The following is a 20,312-nucleotide window of genomic DNA, read 5'->3' as shown; positions in this document are numbered from 1 at the left end:
AATATTAGAAAGGTAGTTCATGTCTGGAAAAGTGCAACACCTTAAATATCTGAATGTGTCTTAGGCTGATCAGTTAAGTTAAAAGTCCCATTAGTCGTCACACACAGGTAAAATATTTTCTCCACATTCTATCCTCCCGCTGGGGAAGCAGTGAGCTGCAGACACTGCCACAATCGGGAACTATCTGGTGGTTTAACCCCTAAATCGAGCCCTTTAAAGCTGATTATGAAGCAGCGAGGCTTTCGGTCTCATTTGTACATCTTTGGTATGACCCAACCACAACCTCCCAGTCTCAGGGCGGACACTCAGACCACTAGGTTACTGAGCTGGTGAACCAGTTACCAAATTACATCACTGATACGATGTGAACAGTTAACTAGGAAGACCAAAGCAAGTGATGTCTGGATGACAAAGGATAAAAGGTAGAGTGACATGTCTGATAACTTACCTGATAAATGTTGGATCCATGGATGTTAACTAAGTTAGCACAAACTGGAACATAAGCTACGTATCTCATGTCTAGAGTTAATTTTTCCACATGACAGTTTATTACATTTATTTGTTTAGTTTCTTTAGACTAGTTTTGTTGTAATAATTAAAATAATTAAAAATATTCAAAACAAACCCTAAATAAGAAATCAAGCAAGCAACAAAAGTGAAAATATTATTTTATAAAAATAATTTTAACCCAATCTCAAAGTGATCCTAGAATTCAAAGCCACATTTACCTTGTTATTGTTGTTGTTGTGGTATCGTAGCTCTGAGTGTTTAATGTAGCACACCAAATAGTCTGTGCCGTCACCGACCTGCTTTCGTATGTAAATCAGTAAATTTGTAAAGGCTGCTGAGAAAAGATTCATTCTGAGAAAAGCCGGTCTGCATGTCATAACCCATCAGTGTTGGCGGCTTTTAAATGTTGGTCAAGGACATACTAACTGCAGAACAACACTAGCCAGAGCTACTGCTAATGCTAGCCTGTGCTACTGCTAAGGTCCATGTTGGACCAGAGGAAAAAACAAAGAAGAATGTTGGAGCACCACTGGCATTCCAGGATGCACTGGGAATAGCCAGACTATGAACGAAGGCCAGATAGATCCCTGTCACTTTGTTCATCGTTTGTCCACACACCAGCACTGCACTTCCCCCACCCTAGTGGACATTTGTTGTTCATGCACCCATTTTAAGCCTTTATTATAGGGTCGTGCTTGGCCGTTAAGGGCCATGGCAACTCAACAAAGTTCCATGTGCTTTATTGAGGCTCAAAGAAAAAAGAAAAAAACTCTTTTAAGACCACCCTAAAGGTAGAAAAGGTGTCTGCCTCCCAAGAACCCTGTTAGCTGAAGACTCAAAAGCTCTAGTAGTGCAGGTGTGTTTGGATCAAATGACTGCATGATGGGTTTAATGAAGTGGACTTTGGTTTTTGAGGGCTTTCTGCATGAGGGGGCTTATCCATCCTTCCACCAAATATTTACAGCAACCTGACTAAAGAACTACATATGATACCTTCTTATCCATACTACAGCTAAAGTGAAGTGAATCACGAGGATTAAAAGGTGAGTGTTGTTAAATCCTTCACTGTTTACAGCAGACTATAAACTATAAACAGCACGGGAAGTTCCTAAGTACTCTCCATCTTCAGCAGCATCTGTGATCAACAGGATTGTTCCATATCTTTAAATGTCTGTGTTATAAATCAAAAGGCACTGGAAACCGCATTAAAAGCTTTTACTTAACTTTTACTGGGATTGCTGTACAAATGTGCAGTGTGAGCTTTCAGTGTTACAGCACTGAACTATGGACAAAGAGCACATGTTTCCTTCAGGCAGTTTAGTTTCACATTCAAGCACCATCTAAGTCATCCTGCAACACTGGCTATCTTTACTCAACAGGATAAAAACATGCTCAGGGCGCTCGGTGGGAAATGTGACTCTTCCTCTTTGGTTTTTCTGAGTTCTGCAGCTCCCCTTTGGCCCCGCCAAGGGTGTGCAGATCATTCAGAGCGCTTCCCTCCCGAGACAGGTATTACATCCTCCAAAGTTATGCTATGATTTAATTTGCTGAAATCAACTGGCATCAGCTGACACCAGTCATTCTCGCAGTAATAAAACAAATTGGTATTGTGTTTTGTAACTTTGAAAAGCTTTATTAGTAACTTTTAAAAGGTATCTTGTTACCTGGGAGATTCTGCCTTACAGCTAGAAGCTTCCAGGATCAAATCTCAACCATGGGTCCTTCTGCGTGGTGTCTGCATGTTCTCATGCATAAGTTCTCTTCGGCTTTCTCCCACAGTCCAAAAATGTGACTGTTAGGTTACTTGGTCTCTCCAAATTGTCCGTAGGTGTCAATGTGAGCACGTGTTGTTGTTTGTCCTGTGTCTCTGTGCGGCCCAGCGATGGACTGGCAACCTGTACGGGGTGTACCCTGCCGGTTTGCCCAATGGCTGCTGGAGATGGGCACCAAGCCCCCACAATCCTGGGAGGATAAACAAGTAACAGTAATGAATGGATGGTCTCTAATAAGAATCATGCATGCATGGAATGAACTAAATGTATGGGCATTCCCTGAACAACGAGCCCAAATCCCTTACTCATTGTAACTCTTTCAAACTTCAAATGCTGCCAGGTGTGTTCCTGCCACAGGCGTGTGATTGGATCCTGACTGACGGTTGCTGGACAGCTTGAGCATGCTATATCTGCTAACCATCGACATATATACTGGACAATTCGTGTCCATAGACTCCAATTATAAGTTTTTGTGCCAAAATGGGAGGTTCCCACCACCGCCATTTTGACCGTGTCACAGGTTCTGTCAAGCCCATACAATTCCAAAAAAGGGAAAAGAGGTGGAGCTGAGGGTGGAAAGAAATCAATAACCAAAATATGATGGTTGTGTATTTGCCGGGGCATGATCATCTTGAAAGTTTGGTTGAAAACAACTTGACATTTCTTGTTATTATGAAGAAGTTTCACCCCTCATCCAAGTGTGGACTCAAGTCACATGACTTGGACGCGAGTCATTATTTTAAGACTTCTGACTTGACCTTATAAAATTCATAAAGACTTACAACTTGACTCAGACTTGAACGTCAATGACTTGCAACTTGATTCGACTTGCATCTGTTGACTTGAGCATATTTGATATTTTAGCACAAAAGTGGTATGACATGGACAAAAATCATAAATCATTCTTGGTTCTGGGTTTGATCTTGTACTGCTAAATGCAGCAGCACTTTGTTTATAATCAGTTTCAGTTGCACTTTCTGCTTGTTTGAGCAAATAAATGAAGCTTTAAGATGCTTTATTTCTGGAATTTATTTATTATCATCATCATTAAATTGAAGTTGGATGGATGACTTGATTATGACTTGAAAATTCAAAGTTACGGACTTGGACTTGACTTGGACTTCCACATCATTGACTTTGGACTCGACTTGGACTTGGTTGTCTTTGACTTGGACTTGACTCGAGACTTGACTGGAAAGACTTGTGACTTACACTGACTTGCAAAGCAGTGACTTGATCACACTTCAGTCAGCCACATATCGGGCTGATTGTGTTCTTTTGCTGCTTCTTCTCCTCTGTTAATTTGTCTGAGTTGGTAATTTTCTTGATTCTTGATTGTTTTCTCAAGAAAACAATTAACTTAGACCAGATTAAGAGAGGAGATGAGCAGGTGAAAGAACATAGTCAGCCCATATGTGGCTGGAGTGTTGGAGAAACCAAGGATTTTCCCCCAAACATTCCATTTCAGAACTGGAAGAGCTTCTTGGATCAGAGGTCAAACATCCTCAAGGAAAAAAAATAGAAAAGTCCAGTTTTTTTCCAACAAAACTTTTAAGTGACCAACTATATTTTCCCCAGCAATAGGGGGAAGTACATGCCTTAGTCATTGCAAGCAAGTGGTATTTTCGTGTTAGAGTAAGGCTTTACTAACGGATGGCCATTAGGGTAAAAAATCCCTGGGAGTGCAAACCTCCAGCAAAACAGCAAGCACATCTGACTCCCTTTCATCACAGTAAACAAGCAAAGAAGTAAATGTGTCAAACAACAATGTTCATGAATGGTGAAAGTTTTGCAACTGTTTGTTACAAATCAGTAAATGCATTTTGTCCTCACAGGCTCATGTAGAAGGAAACATGGCGTCTAATTTGGCATCGCCTAGAGACTTATACCCACTTCTATTTTAGACCCAATTTTTATGGTTATGTTATGAAGCCATCAATATTTTTCAAAAACTGGGTATCATTTACTTCACTTTCAACAACATTTTGATGGATATTTCCAGAGGTTAATTGTATAAACTACTTATTGACCCTTTCAAGACCTTGAAAAAGTAGAAAATGATGTCTCATCGTCCCAACTTTAGGACTACTCATCCTCCTGCCTGGGGAAGGAGGATAAATTATTCAAATAATGACATGAACAAATTTTGGAGTGCAGGCAATTGAAACAATCTGAAAAAGAGACATTTGAGGGTGTCTCTAGTTGGAGGTTTCCCTTTCTCCCTGTCACCCAGTCATCCACAGGGAGGAGACTCCCCCCGCTGTCTCACATAAGAGGTGATCAGAAAAAGAAAACTCTGAGTTGCTGGGAACGTAGAGCCAGAGAGTAAAGGGACAGAGCAGCAGTGCGTTACTTCTAATGACCCGGGGATTTCACAGTGAGGTGAAGCTGTCTTAAGTAGATGCACGTACAGGCAGAGCTGGGATTTCATTCAGTAATCTCCTATTCTAAGAGGAGCTTAACATTTGTCAGTCTGCAGAGAACATATCAGCAGCACCTTTATTAGGTTGATGCAATTACACTTTTAACTTTATGGAATGATACAGAAACATATCTGCACGAGTGTGTTTCAACACTGCACAAAACACTTCATAGTGTCCATCCACAACCACAAATGTCTGATTACCTAGTCTTGTCTCTGACTGGGTCTCCTACAGTTTAAACCAACAGCAGCAGCTCACAGATCCATGACATCAGTCCAGGACTGTAAAAATAAAAGTGTTTGTATATCTGTGATTATTGAATTGATGAAGTAAGAATAAACCAGGTAAAATATTTGTTTTACTAAGTTATCTGAGATGCAAATAAGAATCTGATGGGCTTTGTCTAAAGATGTAAAACTAATTTTAGGCTTTTCTTTACAAAACTGCAAGCAGGAATCTTGTTTTATAGACAAAATAATACAAAGCGTAGGCAGTGAATGGCATGCCTTTATACTTATCTTCTCTGTATCTTGCTGCAAAGCAGCTTGACCTGGGTGTTAGAGTCTTAAGGTGCATGTTTGACAAACAAGAAAAGACAATGGATTAAACTAGGAAATAGGATTCTTCAGCATTTGGCAGCATGACTTGACAGACGTGGGTGTAAAGAGGACATGCCCCTCTTAAACCTTCATTGAGACGTGTGTGTGCATGTGCATGCCTGTGTGCGTACATGCGTGCCTTTGTGTATATGTGTGCGTTCGTGTGTGCATGCGTGTGTGTGTATGTGCGTGCATGTGTGTGTTCGTGGGTGGTTTATGTGCGCACATGTGTGTGTACGTGCGTGCGTTTGTGCATGCATGTGCGTTCGTGTGTGTATGCGTGCATGTGTGTATATGTGCACCTATGTTTCTATGTCTTACACGTCTTTATTTTCACTTATTTCCAAGTAAGAACTGAGGCTGTTTCTAGATTACACTATAGGTATTTACATTCATTTTCATTTCACAAATATTACTTAAACAAAGTGAGTATTTGATTACAACATACAAAAAGTAAATAATTTAGGACAAATAGTTTGATCAAATTGACAAGCTTTGTGTAGATTTTGCTCAGTAGAGGTTTTAGCCTGGTAACTCTCCAGTAATGTCCCCCCCCCCCCCCCCCCCACTTATGATATGCTGCTTGCTTTTTAACACACACACACACACACACACACACACACACACACACACACACACACACACACACACACACACACACACACACACACACACAGAGCCCAGTGGGTGGTCCCTGCATTTAGTGCCATATGTTCACACTTCAGGCCAGCTACTCCACACCTTAGGAAATTGTACCTGTCAGTCACATCAACCACCAGAAACATCTCATTTACTATTTTTTTCTGTCCCTGTGTGTGTTCTTGTTTTTATATGTTTAAAAGGTCAAATTTAGACTTCCACACATTGCTAATCACCCTAAAACCTGAGGAAGGGTGTGAATTAGCTTTTAGTTAGGTTTGGGAATACGACCTTATTAGTTAAGGTTAGGGTATGGGTTAGGACTAGTGGAGTCGGTAACATAAATGAAACTCAATGGAGGTCCACACAAACAATGCAAGTGTGTGCGTGTGTGTGTGTGTGTGTGTGTGCATGTGTGTGTGTGTGTGTGTGCACATGCCAACACGCCCTCTCTCCCACTGCCTTTTTAACAGTCTTCCCATTGTCGGCCAATTAGACGTCATGATGTAGGACAGCCTCTTAAAGTCATGGCTGGTGCTAACAGTAAATAATCTGTACCCTTAAACCCCCACTTAGATTGAGTGTTTGGTAGAAAGTCTATTTTTTTCTTCACTTTCCAGTGTCGTCTGACATGCAGACTGAGAAGGAAATTTTCAACAAGTAATTCACCAGGTAACCTAAAAATTGTGTTTTTTTAGCCTTTAAATTGTTGACAGTTTATATCAAAAAAAGAAACTGAAGTACACAGTAATCACCCCAAATCTAAACACTTCTCTGTCGTACTGGAAATTAAACTGCTGAATGTGTGTGTGTGTGTGTGTGTGTGTGTGTGTGTGTGTGTGTGTGTGTGTGTGTGTGTGTTTTGCTATAATGAACAATCAAATGCAAATGGACAAACAATTCCATGTCTTGAAACTTTGATCTTCAAAACCTAGAGCTAGTAAAAGTAAAAGACATCAAAACTTTAATCAGTATTTAAGAACATCTGGAGACTATCTGCTGACTATTTTTAAGAGTTTCAAAAACAACTACAGTGGCAAAAATTCTTGTAAGAATGGAATTTGGAAATGTGTCCCCCAAAAATGAATAAATATATTGTTACAGGCAGATTTGCATACAGAGACCTGCAGCTGTGGCTCATCACTCAGGCAGCTGCTGTCAGGTTCGGTGGGCTGAGCTGGAGTGGTTATGAGACCCAGGCGCGGAGAGAATGGTGGATGGAGACTGATATGTGGCAGCGTGGGAAGTTCTCTTCCCGTATGGTTTGTAGAGTTAGTGTCTTAGGTCTTAGAATGGCTTGGCGTCTATCGTTAGATGATGACTGAGTGCCGGCTCCGCTGTGACAGGTCCTTAAATAGGCTCAGCGGGATGACGTCACCGGGAAGCGTCGGTGACAGGCATGCTGGGAACTGGAGTGCAGCGCCAGCCCGGTCCGCAGAGGAGGTTAAGAGGAGGAGTTCATGACAGGACCCCCCCCCCCCCCCCCCCCCCCCCGCGAGGGACGGCTCCAGAAGGCCCAGGGCGACGAGACCAGAAATCAGCCAACAGGGAAGGATCCAGAAACGAGCGGGCAGGCTCCCAGCTACGTTCCTCCGGACCATAACCCTGCCAGTCCACCAAATACTGCCATCCACGGCCCCGGCGGCGGGCGTCCAGAATCTTGCGGACGGTGTAGACGGGGTCCCCATCGACATCTCTGGGCGTCGGCACCCGGGCCGGAGGCGGATGGAGAGGAGAAGACACCACCGGCTTGAGCTGTGAGACGTGGAATACCGAGTGCACCTTAAGAGTGGAAGGGAGGCGCAGCCGGTAAGCGACCGGACCGAGGACATCTCGGACTGGGAAGGGCCCCAAAAAGCGAGGCGACAGCTTCCTGGAACCAGCCGGAAACCGGAGGTTTGCGGTAGAGAGCCAAACCCGGTCACCAGGCTGGAACACAGGGCCGGGCCGGTGGCGGCGGCGGTGTTGTCGGGAGTACTCCGTATTAGCCCGGGTGATGGCGGCGCGAGCCCTGATCCAAGCGAGACGGCAGCGGCGGACCATATCCTGAGCCGCCGGAACCTCCACCTCCGGCACCTGATGGTCAAAAAGAGGGGGCTGGCATCCGTAGCAGGTCTCGAAGGGCGATAGACCCGTGGCGGAGGACGTCTGGAGGTTGTGAGAGAGCTCCGCCCATAGGAGGTAACGAGGCCAGGTGGACGGTTGAGACGAGGCGAAGCAGCGTAAGTAACGCCCAAGCTGCTGGTTTGCTCTCTCCGTCTGACCATTAGTCTGGGGATGATAGCCTGACGACAGACTGGCGGAAGCGCCCACCAACCGACAGAAAGCCTTCCAGAAACGTGAGATGAACTGAGGCCCTCTGTCAGACACCACGTCCTGGGGGAATCCGTGGAGCCTCACCACATGATCGAGGAGGAGCTCCGCCGTCTTCTTAGCCGTGGGGAGCCCTGCCATAGCCACTAAATGCACAGCCTTCGAAAAGCGGTCGGTGATGGTGAGGATGGTGTCCAGGTGGTCGGCAACGGGAAGCCCCGTGACAAAGTCCACACCTATGTGCGACCACGGCCTTTTAGGCACAGGGAGCGGTTGCAATTCCACGGCTCCAGGTTGGGTGGTGGACTTAGACCGGGCGCAAGTGTCACATGCAGCGGTGTATTCACGCACGTCCTTTCTCATAGAGGGCCACCACAGGGCCCGGCGGAGGAACTGGAAGGTACGAGCCTGGCCTTGGTGTCCCGCGAGCCGTGAACTATGCCCCCACCTCAAGGCCTCCTGTCGACACACGGCCGGAACGTAAAGGCGGTTAGGAGGCGTCTCTGGGGGCGCCGGGTCCGCCGGGAGAGCCGCCCGGATGGAGGCTTCCAGGGGCCATTGCAGGGCGGCCAAGAACCGTTCGGTCGGGAGGATGGACCTCGGTTCAGGAGGCCTTGGATCCTGGGTGTGTTGACGGGACAGGGCGTCCGCCTTGAGGTTCTTTGAGCCGGGGCGGTAGGCGATGTGAAAGTTATAAGGTTCGAAAAAGAGGGCCCACCGGGCCTGACGAGGGTTGAGTTGGCGAGCGGTCTGAATATGGATGAGGTTCTGATGATCAGTCCAGATTAGAAAAGGAGTGGGGGTACCCAGGAGCCACTGTCGCCACTCCTCCAGGGCCCACTTTATCGCCAACAATTCCCGGTCCCCGACCCCATAGTTCTGCTGGGTAGGAGAGAACTTCCGGGAAAAGAATGCGCAGGGATGGAGTTTGGAGTCCTGGCCACGTTGTGACAGTACGGCTCCCGCGCCCGTCTCAGAGGCGTCCACCTCCACAACGAAAGGCCGGGTTAGGTCCGGGTGGAGGAGGATGGGCTCGCTTACAAAGCGGCGGACCAGCTCATGGAAGGCAGCAACAGCCTCCGGGGAGAGGCGGAAAGGGCGAGGCTGATTGGTTGTTTTCGTCAGGGAAGTTAATGGTGACGCCAGGGCGCTGAAGTTGCGGATAAACCGGCGGTAGAAGTTGCAGAACCCCAGGAAACTCTGCAACTGCTTCAGGGTCTTGGGTAGTGGCCACTGCGCGACCTCCTGAACCTTCTGTGGGTCCATGCGCAGGCCCTGGGAGGAGATGATGAATCCCAGAAACGAGGTGGACTCCTGGTGAAAAGCACACTTCTCCAGTTTACAGAATAAGTCGTGCTCCAGGAGGCGTGACAGAACGGCTCGAACATGCTGGGTGTGTTCCTCGGCCGTGCGGGAGTAGATGAGGATGTCGTCTAAGTAAACAAAAACCCAACGACCCAGCATGTCACGGAGGACATCAGTGATGAAACGCTGGAAAACGGCAGGGCTGTTGCAGAGGCCGAAGGGCATGACCAGGTAATCATAATGTCCAGTGGGTGTAATGAAAGCGGTTTTCCACTCCTCTCCTTCCTTTATGCGGATGAGGTTGTATGCACTGCGGAGGTCCAGCTTGGTAAACAGTGTGGCTTGGGCAGTGGCATCCAGAGCCGTGCTCATTAAGGGAAGAGGATGGCGGTCCCTGATGGTGATTTTATTCAATCCACGATAGTCTATACAGGGCCGGAGGTCACCTTCCTTCTTCTTCACAAAGAAGAACCCTGCCGCCCCAGGAGACGTGGAATGTCGGATAAACCCCTTCTGGAGAGCCTCATTGATGTAAGCGTCCATCGCCTGGGTCTCTGCCGGGGAGAGCGAGAACAGCCGACCCCGAGGCGGGGTGGTTCCGGGCTGAAGCCTGATCTCCAGATCGTAGGGGCGATGAGGAGGCAGCTTGGTGGTAGGCTCCTTTGCAAAGACCCGAGCCAGATCGTGGTATTGGGGTGGAAGGAGTGTTAAATCCACGTCCTTGGGTGGTGTCTCCCTAGGCTGTGATCCTGGAAGGAGTGTTAAATCCACATCCTTGGGTGGTGTCTCCCTAGGCTGTGATCCTGGAGACGGATGATGAAGGCGACAGTTAACACCCCATGCCATGACTTTACTGGTGGACCAGGAGATGTGAGGGTCGTGGAGGCGGAACCAGGAATGACCCAGAATGAGAGGAGTCGTAGGGGCGTGAATGACCAAGAAATGAAGGGTCTCTACGTGTTCTCCGATGGTCATCCGGAGGTTCTGGGTTCGGTGCGTGATCGGATATGGCATGAGAGGGCGCCCGTCCACTGAGGTGACGGGAACGGGATGATCGAGGAGGGTGAGTGGAATCTTGAGCCGGTTGACCAACCCCTGATCGATAAAGCTTTCTGCAGCTCCGGTGTCGAGGAGGGCCACCAGGGGGACCGGTCCTTGGCTCAGCTGGAAGGAGACCGAGAGGGTGGTGTGATGAGGAGCTGCATGAGTGGAAACTCCGAGTGAGGCAGCTCCTACACCGACCCGGAGGGACCGTTTCCCGGGCGTATGGGGCATGTTGCACGGGGATGACCCAGAGCCCCACAATAGGCGCATCGTCCCTCCTGAAAACGGCGCGCCCGTTCCTCGGGGGGCAAATGACCCAGTTGCATGGGTTCCTCCATGGGTTGGTTCTCCTGACGGCGGGGGAAAGTTCGGGATTGTACGGGAACCGCCCTCACTCCTGGTCTGGTGAGGAGGCAGCGGTCCAGCTGGAGAGCCAGGTCCACCGCCTGGTCCAGGGTGGTTGGAGCCTCGTGACCAATCATGCCCTCACGGATGCGGGGTGACAATCCCTCCAAGTACACAGCCTTCACCGCGGCATCACCCCAGGTTAGACGGGCAGCGGTGGTCCGGAAGCGTGAGGTGAATTCGGCCACGGTCTGAGAGCCTTGTCGAAGCTGGAGCAGGCGTGTCTCATCTGCGACCTCGCTGCTGGGATGAACGAATGCCTTCTTCAGTTCTTTCACGAAGGCTTCATAGTCGTTGCAGACTGGGGACTTCTGATGGTACAGAGCAGCCGCCCATTCACCGGCTCGCCCAGTCAGCAGGGAGGTTAACAGAGCCACGCGAGAGCAGGAAGTCGGGTAGCGTGCCAGCTGACACTCAAAAGTCATTGACAGAACGGCCAACATGCTCTCCGGGGATCCTTTAATCCCATCCCATTTCTCTGGGAGACTTAGATACAGCTCCACCACGTTAGGAGTGGCAGATGACTGTCGTTGGAGGGCTGAGGAGAGTTGGACTACCAGTTCGGTGACGGAATCGAGTTTGGATGCGAGGCGATCAGTAACAGCACGCAGCTGATTGTTCTCCACACGGAGTTGGGCGTTGTCCGCCTCCTGGCGTTCTACTCGGCTGAGCAGCTGTGCGATCTCCGCTGGGTCTACTCGGGACTCAGTCATCCTGTCAGGTTCGGTGGGCTGAGCTGGAGTGGTTATGAGACCCAGGCGCGGAGAGAATGGTGGATGGAGACTGATATGTGGCAGCGTGGGAAGTTCTCTTCCCGTATGGTTTGTAGAGTTAGTGTCTTAGGTCTTAGAATGGCTTGGCGTCTATCGTTAGATGATGACTGAGTGCCGGCTCCGCTGTGACAGGTCCTTAAATAGGCTCAGCGGGATGACGTCACCGGGAAGCGTCGGTGACAGGCATGCTGGGAACTGGAGTGCAGCGCCAGCCCGGCCCGCAGAGGAGGTTAAGAGGAGGAGTTCATGACAGCTGCAGTCATCATGTTGACATGTTCTAGGAATATTGTGGAAAGTCCTGTTGAATTGATGACAAAGTTAACCTGATGCAGACTATTTGATTATTGACTGCTGCAGTAGGGTTTGATGTTTCTTTGATTCCTTGAATTCAAACTAACAGACATCGGTTGCAGGACAAAAATCTTTACTTTTAAGGGCTCGACACACGGGAGGCGACAAACGACTGCAATCAGCAAAATTTGTCACTTTTATTACCTGACACACGGGAGGCGACCCGTGGCAGCGGCCAGCGGCAAAGCCGTCTACGCGTTCTGTTCCATGGCGAAATTGAAACTTCCGTTGTTTTGTTTGGCTGTGTCAGGTTGGAGGGAATTAAGGTTATTTAAGCAGTTCAGAGTAAAAAAAAAAGGGAGATATGATGTTTCACAAGGTGCTGCTACAGTTATGTGAAATCTTACTTCTGATTTTACTATAAAACATAATAATCAACTTCTCCTCCATGTTTGCTTGGAGATGTACGGAGCATCCTGCCCGCTCATTGGTCAGTGAATGAAACCGCCGTTGATTGGTCCTCGTCCGAGTGACAGCGATGAAAAGTTGACAATATTTCAACTTTCTGGGATCGCGTCGCTGGGTCGCCTGTGCACGGCACGTGCACAAGCGCAAAATTTCACACGCATGTTTTTCGCGTTTCGCTTGGTAGGAGGGAGACCCGCGATTATCGCTTTGTCGCGCATGTCTCATTGAAAATGAATGGAGGAGAGGCGATGTCGCCTCCCGTGTGTCGAGCCCATTATGAGAAGTCAAAGGGAAACATTTGTATGTGTAAATCCTTGCCTGGATGAGGTGCTGGAGAATGCTGAATGTATGCAAATCCAATTTTAGTTCTACAACTGACCCTTGATAGGCTTCGTCTAGAAACAGCTCTCTGAGACACTTTCTCCACCCTTACCACCATCTGCAGCCTTTTCTGGGTCTGGATGCTCACATTCCTTCACCTATTATTCGGTTTTTCTTTAATGCTTGATTGAATGTGCCATATAAGCACATTTTCCACCTGCAGAAGAAGGTAGATGAGTGCCAGGGATGCCAAGCCTGACTTTCACATAATTATTTAGGAGGTGTAAAAAGAAAAAAGATGAGCTGAAAACCTGCAACAAGGCCAAATTTGGACATAATTCTCTCCTTTTGTACACCACAGATATTAAAAACAGTCCTCACATGGTGTGAAATCCCCCTTCCAAGGTCATGTCTAGATTTGTGGACATGCAGATTGACGGAGATGTATGACACGGTTTGCTTCTAGAAGTTTTAAAATGTACTTTTATACAAAAATGTTTTCCAGGACCGTAGAGAATGTGCGAGCCCTCCAGCTGTCCTAATGTGATTCATTCTGATAGCATGCTGACATTTAACACTCCTGAGCCTGAAGCTACCTCTTTAGCTCATTTCATACGATTATTTCCAGCTCAGCCCAAACCTGCAATTGCTTTTATGGCACAAAGATGACCAGATGGAACAAATGACCCAAAAAGACCTTTCCTTGTAAATGACACACATACCAGCAAATGCTGTGTAGAGCGGGGCAGTGCTTTTTTGGAAAAACAAGTAAAGATATGAAGGAAGACGTGTTTGAGAGAAAAGCAGAAATACAAGAATATTTTATACAAAAAAGGGGGAAATATAAAAACTAAAATAACAGTTTTATAGAGCCACGTTCACATACAGTCAATTGAACTATAGTGACTTTGTGATCCAATTTAAGTCATATTTTAAGAGCTGTAGTCTTGAGAGCATCTTGAAGTCTACACTAGACTGAGGAGAGTCATGGACGAGGTCATGCCCCAAGGGGAGGAGTTTAAGTATCTCGGGGCTTGTTCATGAGTGAGGGAAAGATGCGGTGCAAGATCGACAGGTGAACTGGTGTCTCTCGCCGGGCCTGGGAGCACCTTAGGATTACTCTGGAGGAGCTGGCCCAAGTGTCTGAGGAGAGAAGTCTGGGCCATCTGCAAAAACAGAGACTCAATCCTTAGGCCACCAAAACAGATCCCCTTAACAACTTGGCTGTGCCTAGAAATCCTGTCCATAAAGGTTATGGACAGAATCAGTGACAAAGGCCAGCCTTGGCAAGGGCCGTCTCTCGCCGGAAACAAGCCCCACTTACTGCCGGCAATGCGGACCAAGCTCTGACACCAGTCATACAGTGACCCAACAGCCCGAATCAGTCGGCCTGGTAGCCTGTACTCCCGGAGTACCCCCAAAGGGCCTCACAAGGGACACATTCAAATGTCTTTTCCAAATCCACAAAACACATGTAGATTTGTTGGGCGAACTCCCACGCACCCTCCAGGACCCCCCAAGGTTATAGAGCTGGCCCAGTGTTCCACAGCCAGGACAAAAAATGAAAATAACTGTTATCCTCCCATGAATATATATTTTTTTTAAATTTTTTGGCATTTGGGCACCCATGGTCCAAAAGTTGATGGGCATGACTTATGCTCCCTATGGGACTCTTTATTTTGTTTCTTACTCTGGTTCCTGATGATGTCCTCTCAGGTGCTACAGGCTGCGGTTGGTCATTGTTTGAGCCAATCGAACCACCCTTTGCATTGCCTTCTTTTCAGCATCCACCAAAACTCCAATCCAACAGGATGTGATCCACTTCACCAATGAGAAGAACAGCACAATTATTCTGCCTCCTCATGAAATAGATTTATTGATTAGCCTTTTTAAACATGTGGGCTGTGTTCCATATAAGGTCAGAGCAGAGGTCATCTACAGGCCAAAATGTATAGCTGACTTCATCAGCTCCATGCCTTCTCTGATGATTAGGGGATGATGGTATTAATTCTCCTTCTGAAATCCACCACCACCTCTTTCACCTCTGCCACAATAAATGACTTGATGTTCGCCAATCAGCAAGCTCCCCTGGCTTCTGTCACGCAGTCTCCCTCACAACCATCGACCTCCTCAAGGGAGGAACCGCAGAGCCGCTCAGACCATCCGAACTCCATTACCCAACATCCCCAGCCTTCCGGTTCACGTCACCCGCCAAGTCTACTTAAGGAAGTGCCGCACAACGCCAAATCACTCAGTCATCGTTCTCACCTAACCAAACTCAGAGTCCTGACCAGATTGTCTCAGATCACTCAGCCTATGCAAACCAGATCAGCCAGATCTAAGAGACCTGACAACTCTTAGAAGTCAGCCCTGTGCTGTGGGAGCCGCTGTGCTCAGCTGTTTCTTCATACCACTGCGCACCCGGCTCCTAGATTAAACAGCGTGCTCACTCAACCCGGCGTCAGTCACTCCGCGCTTGGGTTAAGAAGCCACGCCACACTCGCTCAGCTCGAGTCAGCCTCTACAGCTTCCCCTTGAACACAAGTACAGCGTTGTTGGAGACCAAACCAGATTTTCTTCTTTGTAAAGGCAGTGAATCTGGCTTTCCAACTATAAATGGTTTAAATAAAAAAAACAATTATTGTCCAAGTACAAATGTGTTTTACTTTATGTTCTAATTTCACTTTCAGCCAAAAAAGAAAATGTTAAGAATTTAAAGGAAAGTTGCGTTATGAGTTAATTTTAAAGAATCGATAGAAAAGTGTTTATTTACGATTGGAACCTGTTCTTTGAGCATCTATCAAGCTCATGAAGCTTTGTTGTGGCTTACAAAGACTCAGGAGCCCAGATAATTGAGCCACTTCAACCTCATAAATTAGGCCTGCAATGAAAATATGGTTTCCCACTGCCAGCTTGGCCAGGACATTAATATTAAATGAGCTGCATGGTGATTGGTCAGTTTGGTGGTGCAGGAGTGTGAACAACGTTGACGAGCAAAGGAAGTTACAAAGACAAAATCCAAAACCTATGGAACTTTCTGAATATTCCCCGTACATCCTGGAACATGAGTAGTCCTTCAGAATTCTTCTTTGTTTCCCTCTTGCCCAACATGGATGTTAGTAGCTTAGGCTAGCATTAGCAGAAGCTCAGGCTAGCATTGTTCAGTGGTTAGCATTACCGCGACCACTGTTTATGTATACTGCCCTGAAGTGGTTTGAAACATACAGATTTAAGGTGTCTTTTAATATGTAAGACCAACTTTTCTCAGAAAATAACAATCTCAGTGGCCATTACAAAATTACTAATTTACACAGGAAAGCAGGTCAGACATGGCTTTTGGCTGCCTACATTCAACAAGACAAACAGGGTTTTAAATTCTACAGCCCCTTTGTATGAGTAGCAATAAGCCAGAAGCCATTACTGCAGGCTAAACAATTAGGGGTCACTTCCATAAACACTGCTATTTTGTGGCCAGCAGGGAATGCACTCTTGTTTTTATAACATGTCTAAAAGCCAGTATTTATCCAGCATCTCAGATAGCCTTCAAAAATGACATTACATACTGTAAGCTGTTATTACAGGGGTTCTCCCTCCTTTGCCTTAAGTGTGCTGTGATCTTTTTCAATCTCTGAGGAGTAAGGACTTCATTCGGCTTGTTGCTTTAAACATTTTTACTGCTGAGAACATGTCAAGCTACAAAATTCTCCTCTTGATTTTGCAGCGTCAGATCCTACATGAGGAGTCTCTTTCCCACAGGGCATCGCAGCCTCACACTGGACGGTGAGAGAAACATGAGGAGATGGGATCTTCTCAGCAGCACCCCCTATTCCCACATGTCTCTGACATAATGTTATTTCAGCCACAATTCATGCAAAGCCTTAACCTCTGAGCTTTATATAGTACTTCACTGGCTCTCATAGTTCAGTAGCCCAGTTTTGGTCATAAAACATTGAGTTTATCATTCAAAGTAAGAAAGTGATAACGTCGGCCCCCCTTGTAGAGATGGATCACTGCAGAAATGTAGTTAATTGTTTTTTGGTTCCCATGAGGATGACTGAGTGACTATAGTTGAAAGGGTCACATTAACAAAGCAAAAACCCACAAAGCATGCAATTTGAACAAAACTAAACATTTTTACATAATAGTTAAAAAGTTTGAGATCACTTAGATATTTCTTTGTTTTTTCTTGAAACATGCATTTTTGTCTGAAAATGAAATAATGCAAATGATGTCCATGGGGGAAAAACAGATGTTTAGTTTGGACTTCTTGTATTTCACACCTTTGTACTTTTGACCTGAAGTTAAGGGACCAACACTCACCACCCAACAGTCCCTGTTGGGTGGTGAGTGGGGTATTTGATGAAGGAGGTTGCTCTCCTGTGGACCATGTGGTGGTAAATGCTCTGCATAGAGGGTTGTGGTGCTCTGGTAAACTTGTAACCACTCTCTGCGGGCCTTACTGGTGATGCTGCCATACCATATGATGATGCAGCTGCCAGCTGGTCAAGATTGGCTCAGTGATGCAGCTGTAGCTTGATGCATGGACATAGTCAATTATTGTCCACAAACAATATTATTCTATATTAAATAGACACTGGTTGAGCGCTAGGACCAAGTAGAAAACAACCGCCTGCGTTGAAGCCTGTTTCCCATTACATACTGTATGACATATTTTTTGTATACTTGCTGTAAAGACCCCCCCTCTCCCTCCCCGGTCCTCATGCAGATTGTGTACCCTCCACTTCTAAAGTCAAAGCTACGTCCATGACTTGATGTATCTTGATGTTCCCATCACCACAGTTGGAAAGGTATAGATAACTGTCATGGCTGCAAGAGGAACTTGAGGGACAAACTAAAGAGTTCAATAATACAAATGAGAACTAGAACAACTTCTGAAGAGGTCCACCTCAAGGTCAAGGTTTTTACTAAAATGCACGCTGATATAAAAGTGATCAACTTGGATTATCGTCTATACCAGGAGGCTGATGCAGACGACTGATGGTGTCTAATAAAAGGCCAAATCATGAATGTTGCAAGAATATTGGTTATTCTCTCAACCACAAAGATAAGTGATCTATACATTTTCAGAGGCAGTGTCTATGATGTATTGCTCCTTAACAGCACATAAAAACAGACCTGATACTAAACCTGCCCGTATGCCACAGACAAAAGCTGTAAGACATGTACACAAGTTCATCATGAGTTTATTCAAATGCTTTTAGCCTTGAGTCCGACAAATTGCTTTCCCTATAAAGTTTGTCAGCTCTTTGACTTGTTTACATGCGACCTTCCAGTAAAGTGAACATTAAAACCAAGGTCAACATAAATGTACTTCACTGAGGATATTTAGGTTATTCCTATTAAAACTTAAATAGCAACTAAATAATCTGTTGTTCATTTAAATTCAGTGTATAGTTTCAAAACAGGACGATGGATATCTGTGCATTTCAGGCTGTCCATAAATAAGCAACGCTTGATGTCCACCTCTCTCGATGTGACAGGATATCTTGAACGTAATTATCGCCCACACACACGTGTTTGGTCTTTAGCTTCTCTCCAGCATTAAGGATGATGTTTAGTAAAAGCTTCTGTATTCAGCACATAAATCTTCCAAACACAGCCTGCCCTGACAGAGATTGAGGCCATGGGAATGTCTGTACAGGAGTTTATTACTATAATGACACAGCTCTAGCATCCAGCAATAACAGAACAGGATCTGCACTAAAACAAGAACCTGATGGTTGAATCTTAAGTACCAAATACATCCAACCAGGATGGACAGGATACTTAGGGCATGTTAAGCCTCTTGTGGAGCACTTTGATTATTAAGACCCTGATATGATTCTCCATAACACAAGTTTATCAGGGTCCCTCCACTCAGCTGATCTTCTTGTCACACCTTTCTGAAATGTTGACCCTTACGGTCCAATATGCATCATCTCTACTTTATACAAGGCTGATGTCACCTGTTTTTACTGAGGGAGTGTTTGCTAAAGGAAGCCAAAATACCTCATTAGAAGCAAGGAGGGAAAGAATTACACAAACATGCAGCACTTACAGCAGCTGGACTCCCGTTTCAGACCAGACAGTTATACAGATGCTTTGAGGAAAAACAAGGCCTGTTAGTCTCACTGTGGAGCGGTTATATTGACATGTGTTTGCTTTCCCACTGCAGGGGACACTGGGATTGCATAACGTTGGAGCTGACAGTGAGCCTCGCAACGTCTCTTCATTCAGAACCAACTGTGAAAATCACTGTAGTTGCTCAGTGTTGTATGTTTGTTACAACAGAGATGAGTTCAGAGCAAACATATTACACCAGCAACTGATGTGGCTGTCAGGCTTTCCATTAGCAGCTCAGCAGAAGTTCTATTAATTATGACTTGATGGACGTTGTCAAGATGCCAAGACAAAAGGCTGCTTCCAAATTTCTAAAGATTTATTGTTTTCAAATCTGCACTTGGTTGATAAACTTAAGTACGTCTTCAGGGAAACAGTTGCTTTTATTTTTCTTTGCAAACAACAGTTACAAGTAATGACCCAAGTCTGTGCTTACTTAAGGCTACAAACAGCCACTGCTCAGCTTTAAATAGCCAGAAACAAACTGACCAAAAGTAAAATGATAGGTTAAACTCTAATTAAAAATTAATCACAACCTCATGTAACATCTTATTGTAATTAATTAACATTGGGTTGATTTAAGCAAGAGGGAAAACCATGGAGGAATTTGTACCCAACAACAGACAACAAGACGTGAAACCTCGTAACCAGAGAGCTAATGATGTTTGTCCACAGAACAGATCATTCTTCTGGCTCCCCCTAGGTGTGTTAGTTGAGGGCTTCCAGGGGAGCTCATTGCCCTTTCGGGGGAGCCAGGCTCCCCCTGGCTCCCCCATAAGTTGAACTGATTGTTCAGTGAAATATCACAGTTGTTAATATCAGAGTCCTTTCATTGTGAAGCGAAACTCATCATTGTAAAAATTAGACTCAGTTCACTAAAATCTGTCCTTTTTTCTGTAAACACAGGCCTCCCCATCAGGGCTATTTTGCTAGCTGTCGATGGACACATACCATCACAGTGATGCTTCCTGTACAGTTCTGGGGTCTCATTTATCAAACAGTGCAGAGAATCCTTACTAAAATTGTACTTAAGCTCAGCAAAAAAAAAAAATAAATTTACTTACGCCAAGCAGGTTTGTGATCTATCAAACATGGAGTACACACAGCTGCACGCAATCTCCACTTCATAAATCGGAGACTAACGAGAATGTTTCTCAGCTGCTTTTTAGCAACATCCCGCCCTCACCACGCCCACTTACTGCCCTAAATAGTCAGTGCAAAGTACCTTGTGGACCTCATGCATATACATAAGCCGGCTGTTGCAGCGCTCCGCAAATGACATGGCGACCGTAGATCAAGCCAGATCAAGGAAGCGCTTTTTCACAGAAG

This window comes from Nothobranchius furzeri, chromosome 1 (assembly GCF_043380555.1).
Source record: "Nothobranchius furzeri strain GRZ-AD chromosome 1, NfurGRZ-RIMD1, whole genome shotgun sequence".
Lineage (NCBI taxonomy): Eukaryota > Metazoa > Chordata > Actinopteri > Cyprinodontiformes > Nothobranchiidae > Nothobranchius > Nothobranchius furzeri.
Note: the sequence above shows the minus strand (reverse complement) of the source record.